This window comes from Staurois parvus, unplaced genomic scaffold (genome assembly GCF_062004578.1).
Source record: "Staurois parvus isolate SC_StPar_1 unplaced genomic scaffold, SC_StPar_1.0 ptg000425l, whole genome shotgun sequence".
Classification (NCBI taxonomy): domain Eukaryota; kingdom Metazoa; phylum Chordata; class Amphibia; order Anura; family Ranidae; genus Staurois; species Staurois parvus.
The window spans coordinates 1,754,587-1,765,546 of NW_028318221.1; positions in this window are offsets into that span (position 1 = coordinate 1,754,587).

A 10,960-nucleotide genomic window follows, 5' to 3' on the forward strand; every position below is an offset into this window, starting at 1 on the left:
TGACATTTTTCCTTGCTGATTTTGTTCGGTTCCAGCCGACGGTCGCTGCAGCGCCCACTTATACACACAGCCATTTTTAACGCAGGAACGTGTGCGTTTGGACTATACACTTGCAATGGCAGGGATCTGACGCACGATCATCACATATTGGTGGCAGCGGTGAGATAGTTGCATTAGAGCTTCAGTGCATTGTTAGGAATTAGCTCTGCACTGAAGGATTGTAACCTTTGTGGAAACAGTCCTTAGAAACAAGCGGTGCATATTTGTTATATATATATATATATATATATATATATATACTGTGTGTGTATATATATATATATATATATATATAGAGAGAGAGAGAGAGGCATATAGCAACAGCTCCTTCCTTTTTCTGCTTCCTACTCTGTTTGCTTGCAATTATGCCTGGTGAAGCAGAATACAAGAAAATGAGCAAAAGTGATTTGAATGCGGAATGTATCTCACGAGGAATGGACGTCGGTTGCAAAACTCGTGAAGATTTGATTCGGGACCTACTGGAGCATGATATCCGAGCAGATCAGAACTCAGGGGAACTTGACCATGCAGGGGTTCCCGCTCATCTCTGACCCCAGTGGCTCAGAGACGGCCTCGCAGGATGGGCATACAGAGACTGACACTGGAGGATCACCAAATGGTATCGTCACATCACCGCCTGAGCGGACCAACAACGGAGTGCCTGTAACCAGCAGAGACTCTCCTCAGATGCAGGAAGCCCTGAAACGCATCATGGAGACAGATCCTGGGACATACCTGTGGTTCCTTGAACGCCAGGTTGACAGAGAGGTGGAGGAACGCCAAGTAGCAGCTGACAGAGAAGTTGCGGAACACCAAGCAGCGGTGGGCAGAGAAGCTGCGGAATGCCAGGCTGAGAGAGAAGCGGCGCAGAGGGAAGCTGATCGTCGGCACAAGCTGGAGATGGCGAGGCTCCAGCCACAGAGACAGGTGCAGAACCCCGGGTCCTTAGAGCATAGGGACGCCTCTCTGGCCATGGGCACAGCAGCCAAGTTTCCAGTGATGGAAAAAGATAGTGACATTGACACATATTTACTGTCATTTGAAAAAACGTGCCGTCATTACATCTGCCCCAAACTCAATGGGCTCGGTACCTGACACCAGGGCTACGAAGCAAGGTCCTGGTCGTGTTTCTCGAATTGCCAGAGGAGCAGGACGACGATTACGAAGCTCTAAAAGATGCCATCATCCAGAAGTACCAGATGACCCCAGAAGTGTACCGCAAGCGGTTCAGGTCCTTGCAAAAGGGACCTGGGGACTCTTACACGGATGTGGTGAGTCGGTTACGCACCACATTCCAGCAGTGGACTAAAGGACTGAAAGCTGACTCCTATGAGTCTTTAGAAGATCTCATGATACGAGATCAACTCCTGCATATCTGCCCGGCAGACGTCAGGCAGTTTGTCTTAGAAAGAGAACCAGCATCTGCTAAACCTGCAGCCGATTTGGCAGATACCTACGTCTACACGCGGGTGTCTGACCCTCGCAAGGCTCCTCTAAATGGCTGGAAAGGACTGAAATCGCCCCCAGCAACCCCTCCTACGCTGGTGAATCAAGCTCCCCTTCACCCAACACCTGCAGCGCCTGGGGCCAAGCCATTCCTGACTGACAACCGCAGATGTTTAACCTGTGGGAAAGCCAGACATCTCAGGACGCAGTGTCCTGAGCAGAAGCAGATGACATCATCTGGCCAGCCGGCCAGCAACTCTTCTTCCGTGCTTTTTGTCCGCAGGAAGATGCTGGTAGCCCCCGCCAACTTGCAGCCAGTCACTGTGGGCAACCGGTCTGTAACTGGTTTACGGGACACCAGGGCAGAAGTCACCTTGATCCGGCCAGAGGTGATTGAGCAAAGGAACCTCATCCCAGGAAAGTTCCTTACCCTCACGGGAGTTGGGCGGACCCATTCATGCATTCCCTGTGCAAAGGTATTCATAGATTGGGGTGCGGGAAGGGGGATGAGGGAGGTGGAGGTCTCGGATGAAATTCCCACACCTATTTTGTTGGGTACCGATTTGGGTACTCTTGTATCCTATTATGTCCCTGCCGAGAATACCCGGAAGGCCCCCCCTGGAACTCTCTGGATATGCCAAGGTACTGTGTGCAGATGTTGGGGTAATGTCTGGGCAACCTGTGGATGGACAGAGAGAAGGGGCTGGGAATGGAGTGGGGTTGCAAGATTCTCCATTAGCTGGAGAACAAGAAGAAATCCCCTTGCCTGGGGAGGTAACAAACTCGTGTCATTGATATTAGAAACATAACTGTTGATAATGATGATGATAATGATGACGATGATGCTGATATTGATAATGTCAGTAATGTTGATGATAATGTTGGTAATGCTAATGATGATGATGATGGTCATGATGATAAAAATGATGCATTTTCATTGTTGGGGGTCAATCACAGTGCTGTGAAGGGGGCAGAGGTACAATCTCTGGGGGCCGAGCAAAGGGATGGTCTGGATAGGCCTGTTCCTTGCCCAGGCCCAGATGATTCTACCTTGATAAGCGCCCAGCAGTTGTCCGTGATGGTACTGGACAGCCGGCTGGGGCTTGTAGTTCCACGTGTAAGGCAGCACTGAAAAGCAATCCACACATGGACTTCAGCAGCCAGATAATTGTGAGCTTCCCTGCTGAGAAAGGTAAGCAACAGCTGGCTGTTACTTGTAGTTCCACGTGCAGGGCAGCCCTGGAAAGCAATCACCACATGGACTTCAGCCTCCAGCTAGCTGTGAGCTTTTCTGCTGAGAAAGTAAACAAGGGCCTGATAGGGAGGATGGAATGAATGGTCTACCAGTGGGGGGCTTGGAGACTGAAAGCACGTCATCCAATCTGGCCTGTCCTGGTGAGTCACCAGGCAGACAAACACCCATCAGAGGTAGTGTCAGCACACCTGGATTGGAAGTGTGAGGGGCCCCATTAAAGTTGATCATCGGATCTCAGAGAGGGGGCTGAGACCTTCAGCTCCACTCACCTTTCCTTTCCACTCAGGTGCAGGAGCTGCTGGCAATGCCTATGATAGATGGTGTCTGGGTTCAGGAAAACCCAGGGAGAGCTCACTGTGCTGTTCATGAGTTGGACGGCAGGTTGTATCTTTCCCTCATGCCATCAGCCAACCTCATCTCACAGGAGGTGCAGACTGAATGGGCCAAAGAGACAGAGGGAATGGCGCCGTTAGGAATCCAGGGGTCAGCTAGAGTCTGGGCATCCCCGTTAGTCTCGATCCCCAAACAGGATCAGATGACCAGGCTTTTTGAGGACCTTGGAACACTGAGCGCCAGCCCTGTCAGCGTGGCCCACCCCATGCCCAGGAGCCCTGTGGTAATGAAGCATCCGGAAGGTGCCCGCTGTCTAACCATCATGGACCTGAGCAGAGGGTATGGGCCACCATCTCTAACCCAGGAGGCTCAGGACGAGTCAGCCTTCACCACCCCATGTGGCTTTCCTGAATTCACGGGAAAGCTAGTTGGGGTTGGGAACGCACCAACCACCTCCCCAGGGGTCAGGGATGACCTACAATGTGGAGTGGAATTGTGTGCAGTTGCCCAATTTAGGGGTCTTGCGGTGTTCGGCCCTGTATGGGAAGGGCAACTTGGGCCCCTGTCACTAGTCAGGAGAAAAACTGCCCGTGCCTAGTCTGACAGTCGAGAATGGTAACTGTCAGAGGGGCATGTCAGTGGTTCAGCTTTGGGAACCACCGGTAGGAAGAGACCCCCAGAGGTCTGGGAATGGGGAGACTGAGACAGTTGTGGCCTGGCCTACTCCCCAGGCCAAAAAGCTGGTTACATCAGTCTTGGGTGCAGCTGGCTATGGTAAGACGCCTTGGTGCAACTATCATGGCTCAGCTGGACCTGTGACTGACCTGGCAGACAGGAAACTGGCAGAACTGGTGTCCTGGATGCTAGCAGGTAAAGAGGATGAAAGTACCTGTGGACACATCTGGGAGGCAAGTTCCAGAATTAGCCTGTCCGGTTCTGGTACACACAGGCGCCACTACCTTCGGGTTAGATGTAGTCCTAGGCCTGAGGAAGAAGATGGGAGAGGGAAATCTCCTTCTCTAGGGTGGAATGTTACTTGTGCCTAGGAAAAGTTATGAGCCAAAATATAAGCTAGGAGAGATTTTGGTTCTAGCTTGGGTCTCCGCCTAGACACCCCTCCCCAAATGAGGCATTGGTCCTTGGCTTCAGAGACACCCCCTGCTGGGGGACTACAAAATAGGCTGTCGGGCCTAAGAGAGAGGGGAAGTTGAAGAAATCTCCCTTTTACCATCAGAACCAACTTGGGAGACGGTGCCGTTTTGCTCTGAAACTTGATCTGCTTAACCCAGGACTTTTGGCAAGTACTCTACCTCTCTAAACTTCTTTCTGTTACCTTTTTGCTGTGTTATTGCTCTCTGTATTTATATATATATTGGTTACATCTTTTTTCTGTAAATATTTTTATTGCACCCTTTTGACCTTTTAGTAATAAATCTTTCTTTCTGAAAGTGTTGAACTGTTTCTAAAGCTCGTTAATGCAACTTACGAATTCCTGCCGCTGAAGAGCGCTACTATGTGTGTTTATCCCTCTGTATAGCCTGTCTGCGGTGACAGTGGTATCCAGACGATTATCCAATCATCATGGTGTTATTGATGATATTGCCGAGTTTCCTCTTTCTCTGTACAAAAAGGAGGTGGTGGCAGCATGAAGGCTTAATTGTGTAATTAACCTGACCCAGTAACAATCGCTCTCAGGCTGCCGGTACATCGATTGTGGTCCAATTAGCTGGAAAATTGGTGTGCAGGGTGCAGCTGGGCGTGGCATTGTTATGCACATGACATCGCGGTTTTAGATTGGCTAGTCCTTCAGTCACGAGTTTGGTGAGAAGGGCAGGGATCTGACACGCGATCGTCACAATGCCGGATTCTAAATAATTACCTACTTCACATACTTGGAATTGTTACAATCTGCAACAGAACTGTTTGTCAAGCATTTACACTGTATGGAGATCAACCAGGCAGTGTTAGCAGTGTTGACTGTTAGTGGGGTTTGACAGCTGTCACACTCACGCCTTCATTATGCCGGCTGAGGGATTCTGAATGGTCATCTACTTCACACACTTGGAATTGTCTATGTTGCGATCTGCACCAGAGCTGTTTGACAAGAATTTTACGTGAGTGTACAATTGTTTTTAAATGTTCAATAAAACGACATGTATTGCTAATGGAGATCCTTCCCTGCTGTTCTTTTGTTTTTTCAAACTGTTTCTGGATCTTCCCGGATCTATTGGTAGCTGCAGGATCTTTTGGGCAATTTTCATTCCATCTGCTTCCCTCATCTCTACAGACTATTGGACATTGGAATTTGAAGGATGGGACTTGTAGTGCGCTGGATGGGTTTGTGATTGATTCTTGGAGAATGGTGATCCTGTGACCAACAACATTGCTACATTCCTTCCATTGATTTTTCAATTAGCCATGTAAAGTTTCCTCAGCAGCAAGTGCTCTATGTCATCTCTGTCAAAGGTTTGCTCATAGTGAGACAGTATGCCATCCAGTTTTGTACTCAAACAGCAGAGCTCTTCTGCAATAAGGAAACCCTCATGGCCATACTCTGTCAGGCTCCTTTCACACCTACACTTGGGTTCAAAATATTAGTAGTCAGACATCACTAACCTGATCAATCATTGTTTTTGATAGAAATGATATTTCTACATGGCAAATAATTTACTAGCAGGTGTAGTAGAGTAATAGAAATCCAACAGACCCAACAGTCATGACATGCATGCTAATATCTCTTAAACTGTGCAGAAAGTGAAATACAATGATTAAAATAAATAGTGATGCCACACTGTGAAAATTAATGGCAAAGTGTTCAAAATAATGTCACTCCATGCTGCAAATAGTGCTCTTCCTGTAAATCTTGACGTGACTCCCCTCAATAGCAGAAATGCCCCCTCACCTTCCACATTCGACCCTTGCGGGTCACAGAGCTTTTTTATATATCTCTCTCTGTTAGATGTTCTCCACTGCCTCCACCGACCATAATCCACCTCCAGGCAGTAAGTACCTCTCCAATTACTCCACTTTGCCAGGTAAACCTCTCCTCCACTGCCACCTCCGACCAAGATCCTCCTCCAGGCAGTAAATAATATCCAATACCCCTCACACAATGGACTCAGGCTCAGAGCGATTCATATAAAACGATAAAACAGACCTCCATAGTGCAACAACGTTTTATTAAGATAATCCAATGCAGTGGAACATTAAACTCACATGTCCTCACGATTTGACAAGCAGTTTCCCATATACTATGGGTATATACAGGAGTCCCAAGATGGCGTCCGAACCCGGAACCGGAAGTACGTCACCCCTACGTCGACGCGTTGCGCCACTGTCACGTGGCTTCATCAGGATCCTGATGAAGCCACGTGACAGTGGCGCAACGCGTCGACGTAGGGGTGACGTACTTCCGGTTCCGAGTTCGGACGCCATCTTGGGACTCCTGTATATACCCATAGTATATGGGAAACTGCTTGTCAAATCGTGAGGACATGTGAGTTTAATGTTCCACTGCATTGGATTATCTTAATAAAACGTTGTTGCACTATGGAGGTCTGTTTTATCGTTTTATATGAATCGCTCTGAGCCTGAGTCCATTGTGTGAGGGGTATTGGATATTATTTACTGCCTGGAGGAGGATCTTGGTCGGAGGTGGCAGTGGAGGAGAGGTTTACCTGGCAAAGTGGAGTAATTGGAGAGGTACTTACTGCCTGGAGGTGGATTATGGTCGGTGGAGGCAGTGGAGAACATCTAACAGAGAGAGATATATAAAAAAGCTCTGTGACCCGCAAGGGTCGAATGTGGAAGGTGAGGGGGCATTTCTGCTATTGAGGGGAGTCACGTCAAGATTTACACGAAGAGCACTATTTGCAGCATGGAGTGACATTATTTTGAACACTTTGCCATTAATTTTCACAGTGTGGCATCACTATTTATTTTAATCATTGTATTTCACTTTCTGCACAGTTTAAGAGATATTAGTTTTCACTATATCACCAGGGATATATATTTGTTATGTGTATGAAGATATTGCACTAGTTTTATTTAATATTTATTATTTGTATTATTGAGAGATATGATTTGTGTATTTCACTAGGGAATTATAAGTTGAGCGCTTCACCACTTATATGATTTGATTTCACATATCTTGCGGTATAAAGAACAGGTGATAGCAGCTTACTCACTAGGTTTTGTGGAGCGCAGGGGGATTTTTGTATTTTATGACATGCATGCTGCTGATTCTGTGTAATTGAATCACTAATTGAAAGGGGCATGTTCAAAATAATAGCAGTGTGGAGTTCTATTAGTGAGGTCATTCATTCTTTGAAAACCAGGTGGCAATTATTGCCCTTTTTTTAAGGAAGGAAGGCAGCAAATGTTGTACATGCTAGTTAAAGTGCATTTCTCTCTGAAATTCTGAGGAAAATGGGTCATTCCAGACATTGTTCAGAAGAACAGCGTACCTTGATTAAAAAGTTGATTGGAGAGGGGAAAACATATAAAGAAGTGCAGAAAATGATAGGCTGCTCAGCTAAAATGATCGCAAATGCTTTAAAATGGCAACCAAAACCTGAAAGACGTGGAAGAAAGCAAAAATCTACCATTCGAATGGATAGAAGAATAGCCAAAATGGCAAGGACTCAGCCAACAATCAGCTCCAGGAAGATCAAAGAAGGTCTAAAAAGTTACCTGTGAATACTGTTACAATTAGAAGATGCCTATGTGAAGCCAAGCTATCTGCAAGAAGCCCCCACAAAGTCCCACTGTTGAAAAAAAGACGTGCTGAAGAGGTTACAATTTGCCAGAGAGCACATTGACTGGCCTAAAGAGAAATGGCGCAACATTTTGTGGACTGATGAAAGTAAGATTGTTCTTTTTGGGTCTAGTGGCTGGAGACAGTTTGTCAGACGACCCCCAAACACTGAATTCAAGCCACAGTACACTGTGAAGACAGTGAAGCATGGTTGCGCAAGCATCATGATATGGGGATGTTTCTCATACTACGGTGTTGGGCCTATTTATCGCATACCAGGGATCATGGATCAGTTTGAATACTTGAAGAGGTCATGCTGCCTTATGCTGAAGAGGAAATGGCCTTGAAATGGGTGTTCCAACAAGACAACGACCCCAAACACACCAGTAAACGTGCAACATCTTGGTTCTAGGCCAACAAGATTGACGTTATAGAGTGGCCAGCCCAATCCCCAGATCTTAATCCAATAGAAAACTTGTGGGGTGACATTAAAAATGCAGTTTCTGAGGCAAAACCAAGAAATAGAGAAGAACTGTGGCATGTAGTCCAATCATCCTGGGCTGGAATACCTGTTCACAGGTGCCAGACGTTGGTTGACTCCATGCAACACAGATGTACAGCAGTTCTCAGAAACAGTGCTTATACAACTAAATATTCATTAAGTGATTCAAAGGAAAGCAAAATCTTCAAACATTTTTCAGTTTATAGTGAATGTTTGAGTTTGTAAAGAAGAATACAAACACTGCTATTTTTTTGAACAGTCTAATATTCACTTTTCTTCATTTTTTTTAGAGGAACAACACAAATTTGATATATTTTTCATCATGTTTTGATTTGGAATAGAATGTGTAGTGTTCCCAATGCATTTGTGTGTATGGAAATAAAAGCTATTAGGATTTTTAGCTTTATTCACTTTTTTCAACACACTACTATTATTTTGAACACAACTGTATATGTAACTATATAACCATGCAGCTTGGAATGGCGCCATAAAAAAAAAAAGTCAGGGACTTCTTTCTCTGCGTTTCTGCAATTAAGGAACCTAGCCTCTGATCCTTCACATCACAGTCCTGTGTTCTCAGTTCCCCTGCACATCATCCCTCCCTTTACATTACAGTCCTCGGCCCACCTTTATATCACCCCCCACTTCAAATTGCCGTTCCCAGCCCCCCTTCACAATCCTGTTCTTACCCCCTTTATAGCACCCCTCCTTCATATTGCAGTCCCCAGCCCTCCTTCACATTCCTGTCCACACCCCCTTTATAGAAACCCCCTTCACAATGCAATCCTCAGTCGCCCTTCACATTCATGTCCTCACCCCTTTTATAGACTCCCTCCTGCACACTGCAGTCCCCAGCCCCCTTTCACATTCCTATTCTCATTCCCTTTATAGCACCCCATTTACATTCCTGTCATCACCCCCTTTATAGAACCCCCTTCACTGTGCAATCCCCAGCCCTTGACATTCCTGTCCCCACCCACTTTATAGAACTCTCTCCTCACTCTGCAGTCCTCAATCTCTTTACAGCACCCAGTTTACATTCCTGTCCTCACCCCCTTTATAGAGCTCCCCCCTTCACATTCCTCTCACCCCATTTATAGAACCCCACCGTCACATTCCTGTCCTCGCCCCCATTGTAGAAACCCCCTTCTTTCATAACACTTCACCTTCCTGTTCTCACCCGCCCCTTTTATATCACCCCATTCCCTTCCCATTAGTTTCCAGACCCCCTTCACATCACCTCTGCCACAAAAGGTCTAGAGCGGACATCGGAAGGGAAGCATTGTGATGGGCAGGAGCTGCCCCACTTAACTGACTCGTTGCTATGATGCAGGGCAGAACTAGATATCATTCAGTTAACTGGGCCAGCTACCACCCTCCGTCCATCGTTGTGCTGCTTCCGTATGTCAGCTCTGCAAAGAAGACCACGCCAGAACCAGCTCCTAAATGGCACAACCGTGGCAGGTCCAGGAGGTACATTGACTCGGTCCGCCATTTAGTGATGGCAGCTTTAGATCATAGGCTTGAATGAAGACTCAAATCCACAAAGCAATGGTGAAGCAAGCAGGAGGAAACCCCCTGCAGGACCATTCAGGAAGGACAAAGGACGACTCCAATTGCTGAAAAGAGGCTGTAGTTAAGAGGTAGACTCTCACAGTGTAAGAAATTTCCTTGGGATGTTTTAAATAGACCCTAAGAAGGCGAGGACAACATTTTGCTCGAGTTGGAAGGAGGAAACCACCTTGGAGGGCATAGGCCTTAAGACCACCTAGTTCTTTTGTAAACAGTAGGAATGGCTCTTTACAGTATAAAGGCTGCTGAGAGACCCTTGCTGTACGAGGTGATAGAAACAAAAAAAGGCAACCTTGTGAGGTCAGACAAGGGAACATCCCTAATAGGTTCAAAGCGAAGCCTATGAAGGGCCAAAAAGATACAGGTTAAGGTCCCACAAAGTCTCAGAATATGCAAGGATAGAAATGTGGGCAACACTTTGCACAGAGGTCTTAACTGAGGAATGAGAAACCAATGGTCTCTAAAAGAGAACAGTCAAGCTAGAGATGTGCCCCTTGGTGGTACTCAAGAACAGATGCTAAATCCAGACCACACTGAATAAAGGACAGAACATGTCCACACAGAGAATTTCCTGGTCTTGCTCCATACAATATAAGTGTTCCAGGTGTACTGATACACTTTGGGAGAAGTTGACTGTCTAGACCAAAGTATGGATGACCGAAACGAATAGGCCCCTGTCCCATGCTGTTAAAGCCAGCAGAATAAAGGACCAGCCTTTGGGACAGAAGGGAGTCCGAGCATGTTGGTATACCATGTCTTCCTGGGCCAATGCAATGAGAATCACTGGTCAGTCAGACACATAGGGTAGCCCCAAGGACCAAATCAGCTTGTCCCATGCTGTCAGAATGTTAAGTTGCAGAGTACAGGGAAACTGGGTGTACTGCCTTCAAGGGGATTGCCATGAGACCTGACTGCAGGCATGAACTGAGGGCTGACCCTGGGACAGACAGGCTACAGCATGAGAGAAGAGGGACAGAAAGATCATGAACAGAGTCGTATGCAATGTCAGGCCAAGGTACTCCAATTGGCAAATCCATTCCAGCTATGACTACAAAAT